The 20,403-nt window shown below is 40.8% G+C and overlaps 1 protein-coding gene and 1 pseudogene across 22 annotated transcripts in view; both read left to right on the plus strand.

Moving 5' to 3' along the window:
* WDPCP (WD repeat containing planar cell polarity effector) overlaps window positions 1-20,403 on the plus strand; it is a 729,520-nt gene that overhangs the window by 299,988 nt on the left and 409,129 nt on the right. The window lies entirely within an intron of this gene.
* On the plus strand, window positions 16,638-17,430 carry LOC134807902 (uncharacterized; annotated as a pseudogene).

A 20,403-nucleotide genomic window follows, 5' to 3' on the forward strand; every position in this document is an offset into this window, starting at 1 on the left:
CCTGTTGTTTCCTGACTTTTTAATGATCGCCATTCTAACTGGTGTGAGATGGTATCTCATTGTGGTTTTGATTTGCATTTCTCTGATGGCCAGTGATGATAAGCATATTTTCATGTGTCTATTGGCTGCATAGATGTCTTCTTTTGAGAAGTGTCTGTTAATATCCTTCGCCCAGTTTTTGATGGGATTGTTTGACTTTTTTTTGTAAATTTGTTTAAATTCCTTGTAGATTCCAGATATTAGCCCTTTGTCAGATGGGTAGACTGCAAAAATTTTCTCCCATTCTGTAGGTTGCCTGTTCACTCTGCTGGTAGTTTCTTTTGCTGTGCAGAAGCTCTTTAGTTTAATTAGATCCCATTTGTCAATTTTGGCTTTTGTTGCCATTGCTTTTGGTGTTTTAGATATGAAGTCCTTGCCCATGCCTATGTTCTGAATGGTATTGCCTAGGTTTTCTTCTAGGGTTTTTATGGTTTTAGGTCTAACATTTAAGTCTTTAATCCATCTTGAATTAATTTTTGTATAAGGTGTAAGGAAGGGATCCAGTTTCAGCTTTCTATGTATGGCTAGCCAGTTTTCCTAGCACCATTTATTGTAATAGGGAATCCTTTCTCCATTTCTTGTTTTTCTCAGGTTTGTCAAAGATCAGATGGTTGTAGATGTGTGGTATTATTTCTGAGGGCTCTGTTCTGTTCCATTGCTCTATATCTCTGTTTTGGTACCAGTACCATGCTGTTTTGGTTACCGTAGCCTTGTAATATAGTTTGAAGTCAGGTAGCGTGATGCCTCCAGCTTTGTTCTTTTGGCTTAGGATTGACTTGGCAATGCCGGGTCTTTTTTGGTTCCATATGAACTTTAAAGTAGTTTTTCCAATTTTGTGAAGAAAGTCATTGGTAGCTTGATGGGGATGGCATTGAATCTATAAATTACCTTGGGCAGTATGGCCATTTTCACGATATTGATTCTTCCTATCCATGAGCATGGAATGTTTTTCCATTTGTTTGTGTCCTCTTTTATTTCGTTGAGCAGTGGTTTGTAGTTCTCCTTGAAGAGGTCCTTCACATCCCTTGTAAGTTGGATTCCTAGGTATTTTATTCTCTTTGAAGCAATTGTGAATGGGAGTTCACTCATGATTTGGCTCTCTGTTTGTCTATTATTGGTGTATAGGAATGCTTGTGATTTTTGCACATTGATTTTGTATCCTGAGACTTTGTTGAAGTTGCTTATCAGCTTAAGGAGATTTTGGGCTGAGATGATGGGGTTTTCTAAATATACAATCATGTCATCTGCAAACAGGAACAATTTGACTTCCTCTTTTCCTAATTGAATACCCTTTATTTCTTTCTCCTGCCTAATTGCCCTGGCCAGAACTTCCAACACTATGTTGAATAGGAGTGGTGAGAGAGGGCATCCCTGTCTTGTGTGAGTTTTCAAAGGGAATGCTTCCAGTTTTTGCCCATTCAGTATGATATTGGCTGTGGGTTGGTCATAAATAGCTTTTATTATTTTGAGATATGTCCCATGAATACCTAGTTTATTCAGAGTTTTTAGCATGAAGTGCTGTTGAATTTTGTCAAAGGCCTTTTCTGCATCTATTGAGATAATCATGTGGTTTTTGTCTTTGTTACTGTTTATATGATGGATTATGTTTATTGATTTGTATATGCTGAACCAGTCTTGCATCCCAGGGATGAAGCTGACTTGATTGTCATGGATAAGCTTTTTGATGTGCTGCTGGATTCAGTTTGCCAGTATTTTATTGAAGATTTTTGCATTGATGTTCATCAGGGATATTGATCTAAAACTCTCTTTTTTTGTTGTGTCTCTGCCAGGCTTTGGTATCAGGTTGATGCTGGCCTCATAAAATGAGTTAGGGAGGATTCCCTCTTTTTCTATTGATTGGAATAGTTTCAGAAGGAATGGTACCGGCTCCTCTTTGTACCTCTGGTAGAATTCGGCTGTGAATCCATCTGGTCCTGGAGTTTTTTAGTTGCTAAGCTATTAATTATTGCCTCAATTTCAGAGCCTGTTATTGGTCAAGTCAGAGATTCAGCTTATTCCTGATTTAGTCTTGGGAGGGTGTATGTGTCCAGGAATTTATCCATTTCTTCTAGATTTTCTAGTTTATTTGTGTAGAGGTGTTTGTAGTATTCTCTGATGGTAGTTTGTATCTCTGTGGGATCGGTGGTGATATCCCTTTTATCAATTTTTTTGCATCTATTTGATTCTCCTGTCTTTTCTTCTTTATTAGTCTTGCTAGCAGTCTATCTGTTTTGTTGATCTTTTCAAGAAAACCAGCTCCTGCATTTATTGATTTTTTGAAGGGGTTTTTGTATCTCTATCTCCTTCAGTTCTGCTCTGATCTTTGTTATTTCTTGCCTTCTGCTAGCTTGTGAATGTGTTTGCTCTTGCTTCTCTAGTTCTTTTAATTGTGATGTTAGGGTGTTGATTTTAGATCTCTGCTGTTTTCTCTTGTGGGCATTTAGTGCTATAAATTTCCCTCTACACACTGCTTTAAATGTGTCCCAGAGATTCTGGTATGTTGTGTCTTTGTTCTCATTGGTTTCAAACACATCTTTATTTCTGCCTTCATTTTGTTATGTACCCAGTAGTTATTCAGGAGCAGGTTGTTCAGTCTCCATGTAGTTGAGCAGTTTTGAGTGAGTTTCTTAATCCTGAGTTCTAATTTGATTGCACTGTGGTCCGAGAGACTGTTTGTTATAATTTCTGTTCTTTTACATTTGCTGAGGAGTGCTTTACTTCCAACTATGTGGGTCAATTTTGGAATAAGTGTGATGTGATGCTGAGAAGAATGTGTATTCTGTTGATCTGGGGTGGAGAGTTCTGTAGATGTCTATTAGGTTCGCTTGGTGCAGAGCTGTGTTCAGGTCCTGGATATCCTTGTTAACTTTCTGTCTCATCGATCTGTCTAATATTGATGGTGGGGTGTTCAAGTCTCCCATTATTATTGTGTGGGAGTCTAAGTTCTTTGTAGGTCTCTAAGGACTTGCTTTATGAATCTGGGTGCTCCTGTACTGGGTGCATATGTATTTAGGAGAGTTAGCTCTTCTTGTTGAATTGATCCCTTTACCATTATGTAATGCCCTTCTTTGTCTCTTTTGATCTTTGTTGGCTTAAAGTCTGTTTTATCAGAGACTAGGATTGCAACCCCTGCTTTTTTTTGTTTTCCATTTGCTTGGTAGATCTTCCTCCATCCCTTTATTTTGAGTCTATGTGTGTCTCTGCACATGAAATGGGTCTCCTGAATACAGCACACTGGTGGGTCTTGACTTTTTATCCAATTTGCTAGTCTGTGTCTTTTAATTAGAGCATTTAGCCCATTTATATTTAAGGTTAATATTGTTACATGTTAATTTGATCCTGTCATTATGATATTAGCTGGTTATTTTGCTCGTTAGTTGATGCAGTTTCTTCCTAGCATCGATGGTCTTTAGAATTTGACATGTTTTTGCAGTGGCTGGTACCATTTGTTCCTTTCCATGTTTAGTGCTTCCTATAGGAGATCTTGTAAGGCAAGGCTGGTGGTGACAAAATCTCTCAGCATTTGCTTGTCTGTAAAGGCTTTTATTTCTCCTTCACTTATGAAGCTTAGTTTGGCTGGATATGAAATTCTGGGTTGAAAATTCTTTTCTTTGAGAATGTTGAATATTGGCCCCCACTCTATTCTGGCTTGTAGAGTTTCTGCTGAGAGATCCGCTGTTAATCTGATGGGCTTCCCTTTGTGGGTAACCCGACCTTTCTCTCTGGCTGCCCTTAACATATTCCTTCATTTCAACCTTGGTGAATCTAACAGTTATGTGTCTTGAGGTTGCTCTTCTTGAGGAGTATCTTTGTGGCATTCTCTGTATTTCCTGAATTTGAATGTTGGCCTGCCTCACTAGGTTGGGGAAGTTCTCCTGGATAATATCCTGAAGAGTGTTTTCCAGCTTGGTTCCATCTCCCCATCACTTTCAGGTACACCAATCAGACGTAGATTTGGTCTTTTCACATATTACCATATTTCTTGGAGGCTTTGTTTGTTTCTTTTCACTCTTTTTTCTCTCAACTTCTCTTCTCGCTTCATTTCATTCATTTGATCTTCAGTCCCTGATCCCCTTTATTCCACTTGATCGAATAGGCTACTGAAGCTTGTGCATGCGTCACGTAGTTCTCGTGCCATGGTTTTCAGCCCCATCAGGTCATTTAAGGTCTTCTGTATGCTGGTTATTCTAGTTAGCTGTTTGTCTAATTTTTTTTCAAGGTTTTTAGCTTCCTTATGATGGGTTCGAACATCCTCCTTTAGCTCGGAGAAGTTTGTTATTACCGATCTTCTGAGCCTACTTCTGTTAATTCATCAAAGTCATTCTCCGTCCAGCTTTGTTCTGCTGCTGGCGAGGAGCTGCGATCCTTTGGAGGAGAAGAGGTGGTCTGATTTTTAGAATTTTCAGCTTTTCTGCTCTGGTTTCCCCCCATCTTTGTGGTTTTATCTACCTTTGGTCTTTGATAATGGTGACCTACAGATGGGGTTTTGGTGTGGATGTCCTTTTTGTTGATGTTATTCTTTTCTGCTTGCTAGTTTTCCATCTAACCATCAGGACCCTCAGCTGCAGGTCTGTTGGAGTTTGCTGGAGGTCCACTCCAGACCCTGTTTACCTGGGTAGCACCAGTGGAGGCTGCAGAACAGCATATATTACAGAATAGTAAATGTTGCTGCCTGATCCTTCCTCTGGAAGCTTCATCTTAGAGGGGCACCCAGCTGTATGAGGTGTCTGTCAGCCCTACTGGGAGGTGTCTCCCAGTTAGACTACTCAGGGGTCAGGGACCCATTTGAGGATGCAGTCTGTCCATTCTCAGATCTCAGACTCCATGCTGGGAGAACCACTGCTCTCTTCAAATCGTCAGACAGGGATGTTTAAGCCTGAAGAAGTTTCTGCTGCCTTTTGTTCAGCTATCACCTGCCCCCAGAGGTGGAGTCTACAGAGGCAGGCAGGCCTCGTTGAGGTGTGGTGTGTTCCACCCAGTTCAAGCTTCTGGGCTGCTTTGTTTACCTAGTCAAGCCTCTGCAATGGCAGATGCCCCTCCCCCAGCCTCGTTGCTGCCTCACAGTTCGATCTTGGACTGCTGTGCTAGCAATGAGCAAGGCTCTGTGGACGTGGGACCTGGCGAGCCATGCTTGGGATATAATCTCCTGGTGTGCGGTTTGCCAAGACCATTGGAAAAGTGCAGTATTAGGGCGGGAGTGTCCCGATTTCCCATGTACTGTCTGTTACTGCTTCGCTTGGCTAGGAAAGGGAATTCCCCAACCCCTTGCACTTCCTGGATGAGGCAATGCCCCACCTTGCTTTGGCTCACACTCTGTGGGCTACACCCACTGTCCAATAAGTCCCAGTGAGATGAACACAGTACCTCAGTTGGAAATGCAGAAATCACCCATCTTCTGTGTCGCTCACGCTGGGAGCTGTAGCCTGGAGCTGTTCCTATTTGGTCATCTTGGAACCTGAGCTGACCATGTTTTCAAACCAACAATTTGGCCTGCCAGTTGCATGGATCCTGTTAGAAAATATGACCTTGGGTCAGAGATGAAGGACAGTTTATTACTCACAGTAACAGAGTAGCTGAGGTATCAACATTTTTGCACTGGCTCTCTAAACCTTAATTACCTTAGAGTGACATGAAAAGGGCCAGATAACACATGTACACACAGTGGGCTGCATTATAGGAGAGGAACTCCAAGCTTAAGAAACCCAAGTCTTTTATACCATACATAAAGCATACCTGCCCTGAAATAAAGATGTTCTTTGAAACCAATGAGAACAAAGACACAGCACACCAGAATCTCTGGGACACATTTAAAGCAGTGTGTAGCAGGAAATTTATAGCACTAAATGCCCACAAGAGAAAACAGGAAAGATCTAAAATTGACACCCTAACATCACAATTAAAAGAACTAGAGAAGCAAGAGCAAACACATTCACAAGCTAGCAGAAGGCAAGAAATAACTAAGATCAGAGCAGAATTGAAGGAGATAGAGACACAAAAAACCCTACAAAAAAATCAATGAATCCAGGAGCTGGTTTTTTGAAAAGATCAACAAACTTGATAGACTGCTAGCAAGACTACTAAAGAAGAAAAGAGAGAAAAATCAAACAGATGCAATAAAAAATGGTAAAGGGGATATCACCACCGATCCCACAGAAATACAAACTACCATCAGAGAATACTATAAACACCTCTACACAAATAAACTAGAAAATCTAGAAGAAATGGATAAATTCCTAGACACATACACCCTCCCAAGACTAAACCAGGAAGAAGTTGAATCCCTGAATAGACCAATAACAGGCTCTGAAATTGAGGCAATAATTAGTAGCCTACCAACCAAAAAAATGTCGAGGACCAGATGGATTCACAGCCGAATTCTACGAGAGATACAAGGAGGAGCTGGTACCATTCCTTCTGAAACTATTCCAATCAATCCCTAACTCATTTTATGAGGCCAGCATCATCCTGATACCAAAGCCTGGCAGAGACACAACGAAAAAAGAGAATTTTAGACCAGTATCCCTGATGAACATCAATCAAAAAATCCTCAATAAAACACTGGCAAACCGAATCCAGCAGCACATCAAAAAGCTTGTCCACCATGATGAAGTTGGTTTCATCCCTGGGATGCAAGGCTGGTTCAACATATGCAAATCAATAACCGTAATCCATCACATAAACAGAACCAAAGACAAAAAACCACATGATTATCTCAATAGATGCAGAAAAGGCCTTTGACAAAATTCAACAGCACTTCATGCTAAAAACTCTGAATAAACTAGGTATTGGTGGGACATATCTCAAAGTAATAAAAGCTATTTACAACAAACCCACAGCCAATATCATACTGAATGGGCAAAAACTGGAAGCATTCCCTTTGAAAACTCACACAAGACAGGGATGCCCTCTCTCACCACTCCTATTCAACATAGTGTTGGAAGTTCTGGCCAGGGCAATCAGGCAGGAGAAGGAAATAGAGGGTATTCAATTAGGAAAAGAGGAAGTCAAATTGTTCCTGTTTGCAGATGACATGATTGTATATTTAGAAAACCCCATCGTCTCAGCCCAAAATCTCCTTAAGCTGATAAGCAACTTCAGCAAAGTCTCAGGATACAAAATCGATGTGCAAAAATCACAGTCATTCTTATACATCAATAATAGACAAACAGCCAAATCATGAGTGAACTCCCATTCACAATTGCTTCAAAGAGAATAAAATACCTAGGAATCCAACTTACTAGGGATGTGAAGGACCTCTTCAAGGAGAACTACAAACCACTGCTCAATGAAATAAAAGAGGACACAAACAAATGGAAGAACATTCCATGTTCATGGATTGGACGAATCAATATCGTGAAGATGGCCATACTGCCCAAGGTAATTTATAGATTCAATGCCATCCCCATCAAGCTACCAATGACTTTCTTCACAGAATTGGAAAAACAACTTTAAAGTTCGTATGTAACCAAAAAACAGCCCACATTGCCACGTCAATCCTAAGCCAAAAGAACAAAGCTGGAGGCATCATGCTACCTGACTTCAAACTATACTACAAGTCTACAGTAACCAACAGCATGGTACTGGTACCAAAACAGAGATATAGACCAATGGAACAGAACAGAGCCCTCAGAAATAATACCACACATCTACAACTATCTGATCTTTGACAAACCTGATAAAAACAAGAGCTGGGGAAAGGATTCCCTATTTAATAAATGGTGCTGGGAAAACTGGCTAGTCATAGGTAGACAGCTGAAACTGGATCCCTTCCTTACACCTTATACAAAAATTAATTCAAGATGGATTAAAGACTTAAATGTTAGAGCTAAAACCATAAAAACCCTAGTAGAAAACCTAGGCAATACCATTCAGGACATAGGCATGGGCAAGGACTTCATGTCTAAAACACCAAAAGCAATGGCAACAAAAGCCAAAATTGACAAATGGGATCTAATTAAACTAAAGAGCTTCTGCACAGGAAAAGAAACTACCATCAGGGTGAACAGGCAACCTACAGAATGGGAGAAAATTTTTCCAATCTACTCATCTGACAAAGGGCTAATATCCAGAATCTACAAAGAACTCAAATTTACAAGAAAAAAACAAACAAACCCCTGAAAAAGGGGGCGAAGGATATGAATAGACACTTCTCAAAAGAAGACATTTATGCAGCCAACAGACACATGAAAAAATGCTCATTGTCACTGGCCATCAGAAATGCAAATCAAAACCACAATGAGATACCATCTCACAGCAGTTAGAATGGCGATCAATAAAAAGTCAGGAAACAACAGGTCTTGGAGAGGCTGTGGAGAAATAAGAATGCTTTTACACTGTTGGTGGGAATGTAAACTAGTTCAACCATTGTGGAAGACAGTGTGGCGATTCCTCAAGGATCTAGAACTAGAAATACCATTTGACCCAGCCATCCCATTACTGGGCATATACCCAAGGGATTATAAATCATGCTGCTATAAAGACACATGCACACGTATGTTTACTGCGGCACTATTCACAATAGCGAAGACTTGGAACCAACCCAAATGTCCATCAATGATAGACTGGATTAAGAAAATGTGGCACATATACACCATGGAATACTATGCAGCCATAAAAAAGGATGAGGTCATGTCCTTTGTAGGGACATGGATGAAGCTGGAAACCATCATTCTGAGCAAACTGTCACAAGGACAGAAAACCAAACACTGCATGTTCTCACTCATAGCTGGGAATTGAACAGTGAGAACACTTGGATACTGGAAGGGGAACATCAGACACCAGGGCCTGTCGTTGGTTGGGGGTGGGGGGAGGGAGAGCATTAGGACGTATACCTAATGTAAATGACGAGATAATGGGTGTAGCACACCAACATGGCACAGGTATACATATGTAACAAACCTGCACGTTGTGCACATGTACCCTAGAACTTAAAGTAAAAAAAAAAAAAAAAAAAAAGCATGCCTGCCCTTTGCTCTGTTAGTAAACTAGCTTGATTTTCTAAGACTGCTTGCTATTTTTGAAAAAATAGTCAAGAACAAAGCAGTGCCTTGCTTGCAGAAATGTGAGAGACTTCTAGAGAATTATTGTCCAGCACCTCAAAACATAATTTTTATCCTTATTTCACTCATATTCTAAAAAATAAAAGTTATTTCTTTTCATGGCTGACACTCCAAGTTTATGAGGAAGCCTTGTTTCATTGGCTGTGTGTTCTCTTCCCTAATCTCCGTTCATCGAATATTTATTGAATACTTTGATACATTGGGGAATATTATAGAGCAAATTTATGTGGCATGCATTCTAGTTCATGTACTCAGATGAGTAAGCAAAGAAATAATCAAGGTAATCCTGGACTAGGATAAGCTCAATAAAGTTAAAACCAAAACAGAATGTGACAAAAAACTGGGATTGAAGTATGGGGGTTATTGGAGAAGACTTTTAGGAAGAAACAACATTTGCAAAGAGATCTGAATCATGAGAAGCAGCCAGCCATGTAAAAACCACAGGGAAGAGATTTCTACATAAAAGAACATCAAATACAAAGGCTCTGAAGCAGGAATGAGCTTGATATTTTTTGAGGAATAGAAAGCACAGGTTTCTGGAGGATAGTCAGCTATGGAGGAAAATGGCAAAAGGTGAATTTGGAAAGGTAGGTCACGGCAAGAGGTTTGAGTTTTATTCTGATATCTTTAACCTTTGTTACTCCCCTGTATCTTTCCTCTTAATTTACAAATATTTTAGGCCTTTTCCCTTTAAAAAATTCCTTTTCAAACAGTTGCCACTGCTTCTCCTTTTCACCCCAAATATTTTAAAATAGAGGAGAATGAAAAGATACCCATAATAGTGTTGGACAACACGAAATAGTGCCATCAAAAATTGTGAGGAATTCCTGAGAGACAGAAGCGGAAGGCTGGAAAACAAGTACTCAAAATGACACACAAGAAAAAACAACTGTATGTGAAAGTAGAGCCTCAAAAACTTCAAGACTTGGTTATAGGGATCTGTGCCTTAAATAGAAGGGCTGGTATGTCTTTTTTTCCCAGTTCCTCCTCTGTTCTCAAGTTATGCACGTGCATGGGAGAGCACATGTATGTGTGTGTACACACACACACACACACACACACACAGAGTAGCAACAGCAACGACAGAAGTATTTGCCCTTTCCTGAAATTCAAAAGCCGTACATACATAAGGTAATCCACTTATCTGGGAAAGACTTCTGGTGTGGCTGTTGCAACCTGAGGAAAGCATAACCTGAAGTGACTTGGGACTTACCTATATTATAGACACAGATGGGAGGAAAAAATGAAAAGGAAAGGCAGCCTTGCCTGGGAGGAAATTACATTAAAGTACTCCAGTGTACTTTACCAGTGTAAAGCTCTTCTTTTTTGCAGTTACGGTGCTCTCAACTTGCCTCCCTCGGCCCACACATCTTAATGTGGCCACGGCCACTAACGTGACGGCAGTCAGCCCTTCTCTCTAGGAAAGAGACCAGATGGAGGAAACAGAGCCCTGTGTACTCATCACCTTAGACCTTCATTTGTAAATATGAATAATAGCCCAGGATCATCAGACACTAAGAAAACCAATAGCCGGAAAAAGAAGAGCCAAGATGAGCAGACAATGGATTTGGATGAAACTTGGAATTTAAAGAATAGAGGAATACATAAAATGTATTTTAATCAATGATTCCAGAAGTGAATAAAATAAGAACAGATCACTATCCAAAAGAAGCAATGAGAGAAAGAGACTTTTTATTCTTTTTATTTTTTATTTTTTTAAATTTTATTTTAGGTTCAGGAGTACATGCGCGGGTTTGTTATATAGGTAAATTGCATGTCACAGAGGTTTGGTGTACAGATTATTTTGTCACCCAGGAAATAAGTATAGTACCCAACAGGTAGTTTTTCTGTCCTCACCCTACTTCCACCCTCCACCCTCAGGTAGGCCTTGGGTCTGTTGTTCCCTTCTTTGTGTCCATATGTACTCAATGTTTAGCTCTCACTTATAAGCAAGCATATGTAGTATTTGGTTTTCTGTCCCTGTGTTAGTTTGCTTACGATAATGACCTCCAGCTCCATCCATGTTGCTGCAAAGGACATGACCTTTTTCTTTTTTTTGGGCTGAGTAGTATTACTTTGTGTATCTATACCACATTTTCTTTATCCAGTCTACCATTGATGAACTTTTAGGTTGATTCTCTGTCTTTACTATTGTGAATAATGCTGTAATGAACATAAGCATGCATGTGTCTTTGTGGTAGAATAACTTATATTCCTTTAGGTATATACCAAATTGTGTGATTGCTAGGTTGAATGGTAATTCTGTTTTAAGTTCTTTGAGAAATCATTATCTCCCATTGTGTAGGTTGTCCATTTACTCTGTTGATAGTTTATGTTGCTGTGCAGAAGTTCTTTAGTTTAATTAGATCCCATGTGTTAATTTTTGCTTTTATTGCATTGCTTTTGCCATCTTCATCATGAAATCTTTGCGAAGTCCTATGTCTAGAATGGTATTTCCTAGGTTGTCTTCCGTGGTTTTCATAGTTTTAGGTTTCACATTTAAATCTTTAATCCATCTTGAGTTGATTTTTGTATGTGGTGAAAGGAAGGGGCCAAGTTTCAATCTTCTGCGTATGGCTAGCCAGTTATCCCAACACCATTTATTCAATAGGGAGTCCTTTCCCCATTGCTTGTTTTTGTTGACCTTGTCAAAGATCAGAGAGTTGTGGTTGTATGGCTTTATTTCTGGGTTCTCTGTTGTGTTCCATTGGTCTCTCTGTCTGTTTTTGTACTAGTACCATGCTGTTTGGTTACTGTAGCCTTGTATTATAGTTGGAGGTCAGGTAGTGTGATGCTTCTGGCTTTGTTCTTTTTGCTTAGGATTGCTTTGGCTATTCTTTTTTGGTTCCATATGAATTTTAGAATAGCTTTTCCCAGTTCTGTAAAAAATTGTCATTGGTAGTTTGATAGGAATAGCACTGAATCTGAACATTGCTTATGGGCAGTATGGCCATTTTAACAATATTTCCTATCTGCGAGCATGGAATATTTTTTCATTTGTTTGTGTCATCTCTGATTTGTTTGAGAAATGTTTTGCAGTTCTCATTTTGGAGGTGTTCCACTTCTCTGGTCAGCTTTATTCCTAGGTATTTTATTCTTTTTGTGGCTATTGTGAATGGGATTGCATTTTTGATTTGGCTCTCAGGTTGGATGTTTTTGGTGTGTAGGAATGCTACCGATTTTTATACATTGCTTTTTATTTTTATTTTTTGGAGACAGAGTTTCACTCTTGTTGCCCAGACTGGAGTGCAATGGTGCGATCTTGGCTCACCACAACCTCCACCTCCTGGGTTCAAGCAATTCTCCTGCCTCAGCCTCCTGAGTAGCTGGGATTACAGGCATGTGCCACCATGCCCAGCGAATTTTGTATATTTATTCGAGATGGCGTTTTGCCACATTGGCCAAACTGGTCTCGAACTCCTGACCTCAGATGATCCGCCCACCTTGGCCTCTCAAAGTGCTGGGATTACAGGTGTGAGCCACTGCGCCCAGCCTGTTGATTGCCTTTGTATCCTGAAACTTGCCCAAGTTGTTTATCAGATCAAGGAGCTTTTGGGCAGGGACCATGGAGTTTTCTAGGTATAGAATCATAGCATCTGCCAACAGGAATATTTTGACTTCCTCTCTTCCTATTTGGATGCATTTTATTTCTTTCTCTTGTCTGATTGCTCTGGGTATGACTTCCATTGCTATGTTTAATAGGAGTGGTGACAGATGACATCCTTGTCTCCTGGTTTTCAAGGAGAATGCTTCCAGCTTTTGCCCATTCAGTATGATGCTGGCTGTGGGTTTGTCATAAATGGCCCTTATTATTGTGAGGTACATTCTTTTGATGCCTAGTTTGTTGAGAGTTTTTAACATGAAGGTATGTTGACTTTTATGGGAAGCCTTTTCTGCATTTATTGAGATGATCATGTGGTTTTCATTGTTAGCTGTTTATGTGATGAATCACATTTAGTAAATTTACATATGTTGAACCAATCTTGCATCCTAGGGATGATGCCTACTTGATTGTGGTGGATTAGCTTTATGATGTGCTGCTGGATTTTGTGTGCTAGTATTTTGTTGAGGATTTTTGTGTCTCTGTTCATCTAGGATATTGGCCTGAAGTTTTCTTTTTTGTGTGTGTCTCTTCCAGGCGTTGGTATCAGGATGATGCTGGCCTCATAGAATGAGTTAAAGAAGAATCCCTTCTCAGTTTTTGGAGAAATTTCAGTAGGAATGGTACTAGCCCTTCTTTGTACATTTAGTAGAATTTAGCAGTGAATCTGTCTGGTCTAGGGTCTTTTCTGGTGGGTAGGTTTTTTATCACTGATTCAATTTTGAAACTACTTGTTGGTCTTTCCAGGGATTTAGTTTCTTCCTGGTTCAGCCTTGGGAGGTTGTATGTTCTCAAGAAGTTACTCATTTCTGGTAGATTTCCTAGCTGTGTTCATAGAGGTGTTCATAATAGTCTCTGAGGGTTTTTGGTATTTCTGTGGGGCAAGTGGTAACATCCTTTTTGTCATTTGTGATTGTGTTTATTTAGATCTTCTCTCTTTTTCTTTATTAGTCTAGCTAGTGGTCTATCTATCTTATTAATTCTTTCAAGGAACCAGCTCCTGGATTCATTGATCTTTTGTATGTTTGTGTGTGTGTGTGTGTGTGTGTGTGTGTGTGTGTGTCTGTCTGTCTGTCTGTCTGTCTTGATTTCCTTTAGTTCAGCTCTGATTTTGGTTATTTCTTGTCTTCTGCTAGCTTTGGGGTTTGTTTGCCCTTGTTTCTCTAGTTCCTCTAGGTGTGATGTTAGGTTGTTAATTTGAGATCTTTTTAACTTTTTGATGTGGGCGTTTAGTCTTATAAACTTCCCATTTAGCATGTTTTCACTCATAAGTGGAAGTTGAACAATGAGAACACATCGACACAGGGAGGGGAACATCACACACCGAGGCCTGCCAGGGGGTGGGGGGCTAGAGGAGGGATAGCATTAGAAGAAATACCTAATGTAGATGACAGGTTGATGGGTGCAGAAAACCACCATGGCACTTGTATACCTATGTAACAAGCGTGCACATTCTATACATGTATCCCAAAACTTAAAAGTATTAAAAAAACCAAAAAAAAATTGCTTTGGCTGTGTCCCAGAGATTTTGGTATGTTGTATCTTTGTTCTCATTAGTTTCAAAGACCCCCTGATTTCTGCCTTAATTTCACTGTTTACCAAGAAGTCATTCAGGAACAGGTTGTTTAATTTCCATGCAATTGTGTAGTTTTGAGTGATTTTCTTAGCAATAATTTCTGTTTTTATTGCACTGTGGCCCGAGAGTGTGGTTGCTGTAATTTTGGTGTTTTTTAATTTGCTGAGGGTTGTTTTATGCCCGATTGGGTGGTCAATTTTAGAGTATGTTCAATGCCCAGATGAGAGAAATGTATATTCCTTCTTTTGGTTTTGGGTGGAGAGTTCTGTAGATGTCTATTAGGTCCCTTTGGTCCAGTGTTGAGTTCAGGTCCCAAATATCTTTGTTAGTTTTCTGCCTTGATGATCTGTCTAATACTGTCAATGGGGTGTTGAAGTCTCCCAGTATTATTGTGTGTTTATCTAAGTCTCTTTGTAGATTTCTAAGAACTTTACTTTATGAATCTGGGTGCTCCTGTATGGGGTGTGTATTGAGCCTTTTACCATTATGTAATGCCCTTCTTTGTCTTTTTTGATTTTTGTTGATTTAAAATTTGTTTTGTCTGAAATTAGATAGCAACCCCCTGCTTTCTTCTGTTTTCCATTTGTTTGGTAGATTTTTCTCCATCCCTTTACTTTGAGCCTATGGGTCTAATGCCATGTGAGACGAGTTTCTTGAAGACAGCATATCATTGGGTTTTGCTTCTTATCCAAGCTGCCACTCTATGCCTTTTAATTAGGGCATTTAGCATGTTTACATTCAAGGTTGGTATCGATATGTGTGGATTTGATTCTGTCATGTTGTTAGCTGGTTATTATGCAGATTTGTTTGTGTGGTTGCCTTATAGTATCACTGGTCTATGAGTTTAAATGTGGTTTTGTAGTGGCTGGTGACAGTCTTTCCTTTCCATATTTAACACTCCCTTTAGGACCTCTTGTAAGGCAGGTCTGGGGGTAACAAATTCCAAATTCCCTTAGAGTTTGCTTGTCTGAAGAGGATCTTATTTGTCCTTTGAGTATCAAACTTAGTTTGGCTGGATATAAAATTCTTGGTTGAAAAATCTTTTTTTTTTTTTTTTTTTTTGAGATAGGGTCTCACTCCATTGCCCAGGCTGATGTGCCGTGGCACAATCATGGCTCACTGCAGCTTTGACCTCCCCAGGCTCATGTGATCCTCCCACCTCAGCCTTCCGAGTAGCTGGGACCACAGGTGCATCCCACCATACCTGGCTATTTTTTTATTTTTATTTTTGTAGAGATGGGATTTTGCCATGTTGCCCAGGCTGATCTCAAACTCCTGGGCTAAAGTGATCCATCCATCTTGGCCTCCCAGAGTGCTGGGATTACAGGTGTGAGCCATCACGCCTGGATGAAAATTCTTTTTTTAAAAAATGCTTAATGTAGGCATCCAATCTCTTCTGGCTTGCAGGGCCTTTGCTGACAGATCTGCAGTAAGCCTGAATGGGATCCCTTTCTAGGTGACCTGCTCCTTCTCTCTAGCTGCCTTTAACATTTTTTCTTTCATTTTGACCTTGGAGAATCTGATGACTATTTGTCTTTGGGATGATCTTCTTGGGTAGTGTTCTGCAGGAGTTCTGTGCATTTTCTGAATTTGAATGTTGGCCTCTCTAGTGAGGTTGGGGAAATTTTCATGGATGATATCTTGAAATGTGTTTTCCAAGTTGCTAGGTTTCCCTTCCTCCCTTTCAGAGATGCCAGTGAGTTGTAGATTTGGTCTCTTTATATAATCCCATATTTCTTGGAGGTTTTGTTCATTCTTTTTTATTGCTTTTTTCTTTATTTTTGTCTGACTATTTTGGAGAACCAGTCTTCAAGCTCTGAGATTCTTTCCTCAGCTTGGTTGATTCTTCTGTTAATATTTGTGATTTAATTATGAAATTCCTGTAGTGTGTTTTTCAGCTCTGTCAGATCAGTTTGGTCTTTCTTACAATGGCCATTTCACTCATCAGCTCCTGTATTATTTTATTATAATCTTAATACTCCTTGGATTGGGTTTTGACTTTCTCCTGAATGTTGATAATCTTTATTCCTATCCATATTCTGAATTCTGTATCTGTCATTTTAGCTAGTTCAGCTTGGTTAAGAACCATTGCTGGGGAACTAGTACGATGATTTGGAGGTAAGAAGACACTGTTTTTTTGAGTTGCCATTTTTTGTGCTGATTCTTTCTCATCTTTGTGGGCTGATGTTCCTTCAATCTTTGAAGTTGCTGACTTTTGATTTTTTTTTTTTCTTTTATCCTCCTTGACGTCCTTGGGGGTTTGTCTTGTGGTGTAAGGTGGGTTCAGTTGACTTCTGGATAATTTTAGGGGCCCAAGGCTCAGCTCCTGATTCCTGGGCTGCATGCTCTGACTCTGGGGAGCTGGTATCAGGCCCCCAGATTTGTTCTCTCACCCCTTGAGGTTAGGAAACTTCTGTGCTGGAGGGGCTGAGGTGTTCCAGACTACTGGTCACTAATGGTGGTGCCAGCCAAAGCTCTTTGGGCAGTGTCAGTGGGATCCATGCCCGTTTGCATTTGCCAGCCACATGGCAGCATGTACTCTCATAGTCTGTGGCAGGGCACTGGCAAGTGCAGGAGTGCCAGCCTCTCTGTGGGCATTTGCAACAGTGGTGATATTGGCTTGGGGGTGACTCAGGGCACTGGCAGGTGTGGGGTTGGGGTTCTCCATGCCAATGTTCCTGCGGGTGGCAGTGGCTCTGCAGGGCAGAGGGCAGGGCTACTGGTCTCTGTGCGCAGGTTTACAGTAATGGTCGATATGGGGCAGGGCGCTAGTGGAAAAGAGTCTGGTGATCTCTTTGTGCATGAACGTGCTGGTGACAATGATGGTGCAGTTTGGGGGCTGGGGCAACTGGTTTCCTTGTGTGCCTTTAGGTTGGCAATAGCAGCATGGGGGGGGGGTGGCAGGATGTGCACATGCTGACAGTGGTGGCACAGTGGGTGCATGTGTACCATGCACTGGCAGTGAATGGGAGGTGAGGTTTGCCCAGGTGCACATGTACCAGCAAAGTGATATGGGGGTGGCCATGGGCGAAGGGGAGTCTGTGGGTGGGAGGTGGGCATGAGCAGGTTAGTGTGCATTTGTGGGGGCCGCTCTGCTGGAGTGCTCTAATGGTCAGATCCAGTTTGCCCCTGCAAGAGCTATGATGCGACCCAACGTGGTACCCTAGTTGGGTATCCAAGGCTGCACTGTAAGCAGGCGTGGTCAGGCTGGGGCCCCAGGAGAGGCCAGGTGAAGGGGGCTACTCAGGTTGGACTGGCCCTGTCTCATGGGCAAGATTGTCCTGCACTGTTCAGGTCTGACAGTTCCCCTAAGGCTAAAGTCTCCTAGGGGTGCCTGGTGAGCTTTGGGGGGTGTGGGCATCCATGGCCATGCTCCACTACAGATGTTCCCACACCAAACCCTCTGGGCTCCCCACTGGCTTTAGTTCTGCCCCTACCACTCCTCTATGCAGCTCTCCCTGCCAGTTCAAGTGTCTGTGGGGGTTATGGGGCCTCCTGCTACCAGAATTCCAGAGGTTCCTGGTGAAAGCAGATGGCCATTTACCTGCTCAACTCACTCTGTCTCTAGGAGTCACTGGGGACCGGGAACAGGTCCTGGTGTTGGTAGCCATGTGCTGTGTTCCCAGCTTCCTTCCCCTTCAGATCAGGATTTGTGTCTTCCCTCTGTCCACTCCCAGTGTCATCCCTTCATCCACCCAATGCCTTCCCTCTGAAGATCAGAAAGAGGTCTTTGAAATTAAAAATATAATTTTTTAAAATATGAAACTAGGCCAGGCATGGTGGCTCATACTCATAATCCCAGCACTTTGGGAGGCCGAGGCGGGTGGATCACTTGAGGTCAGGGGTTCGAGACCAGCCTGGCCAACGTGGTGAAACCCCATCTCTACTAAAAGTACAAAATTAGCTGGGTGTGATGGCACATGCCTGTAGTCCCAGCTACTCGGGAGGCTGAGACAGGAGAATCGCTTGAACTTGGGAGGCAGAGGTTGTAGCGAGCTGAGATCGCACCACTGCACTCCAGTCTGGGCAAGACAGAGGGAGACTCATCTCAAAAACAAACAAACCAAAAGAAAAAAAAAGAAAGAAACTAAAAATAATGCTCTGTGTGTGTGTGTATGTACATAGAGAGCAAAACAATGTAACAGATCTAACTACAGATTGAAATAGTAATATGACATGTAAAACAAAGAAACATTTACAGATTTAAAGCTAAAAGACAAAATGTGACAGGGAAGTTGAGACTTAGAAGGGCCATCCTGTAAATGCAATACGACTAGAAATTAAGAAATAAAGGATGGCTTCCTGCATCTAACCTAAGGCCTTAGGGAACTATTCGTATTAGTGGTTGGAATGGGGCCCTGGACCTTGCTTCAACCAGTCTTTACTTGTACAAGTTTTATATATCGGAGTCTTATATAATGTTTTATTATAAGAAAAAGTGTTCTGCTAGAAAAAATGTTTGAAAACTATTCATCTGTGGGATACATTTAGACTTATTGCATTTTATCCTAGATTCTTTATAATTTCACCCCAATTTGTCTTTTTTGGGGTAATAAAGGGAGATTATGTACAAGAGACAGGCAGAGGCAATCTCACATGGGTATATAAGCCAGTATAAGGACTTGAAACATAGGAAATGAAAATCTTTTGAAGGGCCTTAGACAAATGATCTAATTCATATATTTAAAATATACTTTTTATTAAATATTATACATAATATATGAACATATAAAATAGTGTTATATTTTTATAGGAAATGGGTTATAGGGACTCAAAAGTCAAAATGGGAGTCTAGTCAGAAAGCTATTGAAGTGCTCTAGGCAAGATAAGATGAGGGCATAAACTACAGTGGTAATAGTAGAGATGAAGAAATAGAAAGATTAGGATGTAGTTTAGAAGAAGACGAGCCAAGAAGGGAAAAGAGGACATGAAGTGGTGACGGATAGTGAGATAGAGTTCAAAGGGTAGGTTTTTGTTTTTCTTTTTTTCTCTTTCACTTCTTTCTCCCATCTTCTTCCCTACCTCCCTGTTTCCCTCCATGTCCTCATCCCCCTATATAAAAGAGTGAGCAATTTTATGTAGCCACCATGTTGCTGGGAAAGGAAAAATAGTTTGTGTTAAGAGTGGGAAGATTGCTCACATTTAAGATGCATTACTCATATTTTAGAAAAGAATATCAGAACTTAAAAAAAAAAACCCATCATCCTCACAGTTTCTGTGCATCAAGTATTTGAGAATGGACCAGATAGGCCATTGTGGCTCAAGATTTCCTATGAGGTGGCAGTCATCTGAATGCTGGCCTGGAGCTGGTGGATTTCCATCCAAGGTGGCTCATTCACATGGCTGACAATGATGTGCTGGTCATTGGCAAGAGTCCAGCATCCCCTCCTCTTCACATGGGCTTCCCCACAGGCTGTTTGAGTGTCCACAACACAGTGGCTGGCTACCTCTCTCACTCTGGTCAGAGGAGACAGGTGTCTGTGAATGAAGTCTCTGAGCCTCACAGAGGGCTGTAGCAGCCCCATCATGAGGCAAAGTAGTCAGAACTTTAAAAGTAGGTAGAAGAAATAAGACTAGTGTTTAATAAATCAGTAGAGTGACTAAATAATCTATTGTATATTTCAAAATAGCTGGTAGAGAATAATTTGAATGTTCTCAGAATAAAGAAAAGATAAATTTTGAGGATGATGGGTATCCCATTTACCCTGACTTCATTATTACACATTTATGAATGTATTGCAATATCACATGTACCCCAAAATATGTCTATTATGTATCAAAAAATTGTTCTAAATACCTTACAATGAAGGAAGCATGTAGTGACGAAATGATGGGCTTTGGAATTAGACAGATTTGTGTTAAAAATATAGCTACATCACTTTTCCACTTTATAAAGTAGGGAAATACTACCTTATATGGTGATTAGAAAATCTTTTTTTTTTTTTTTGAAATGGAGTCTGGCTGTATCGCACAGGCTGGAGTGCAATAGCGTGATCTTGGCTCACTGCAACCTCCGTATCCTGGGTTCAAGCGATTCTCCTGCCTCAGCCTCCCAAGTAGCTGGGATTACAGGCGTGCACCACCACGCCCAGCTAATTTTTGTATTTTTAGTAGAGATGAGGTTTCAC

The sequence above is a fragment of the Pan troglodytes genome, chromosome 12 (assembly GCF_028858775.2).
Source record: "Pan troglodytes isolate AG18354 chromosome 12, NHGRI_mPanTro3-v2.0_pri, whole genome shotgun sequence".
Lineage (NCBI taxonomy): Eukaryota > Metazoa > Chordata > Mammalia > Primates > Hominidae > Pan > Pan troglodytes.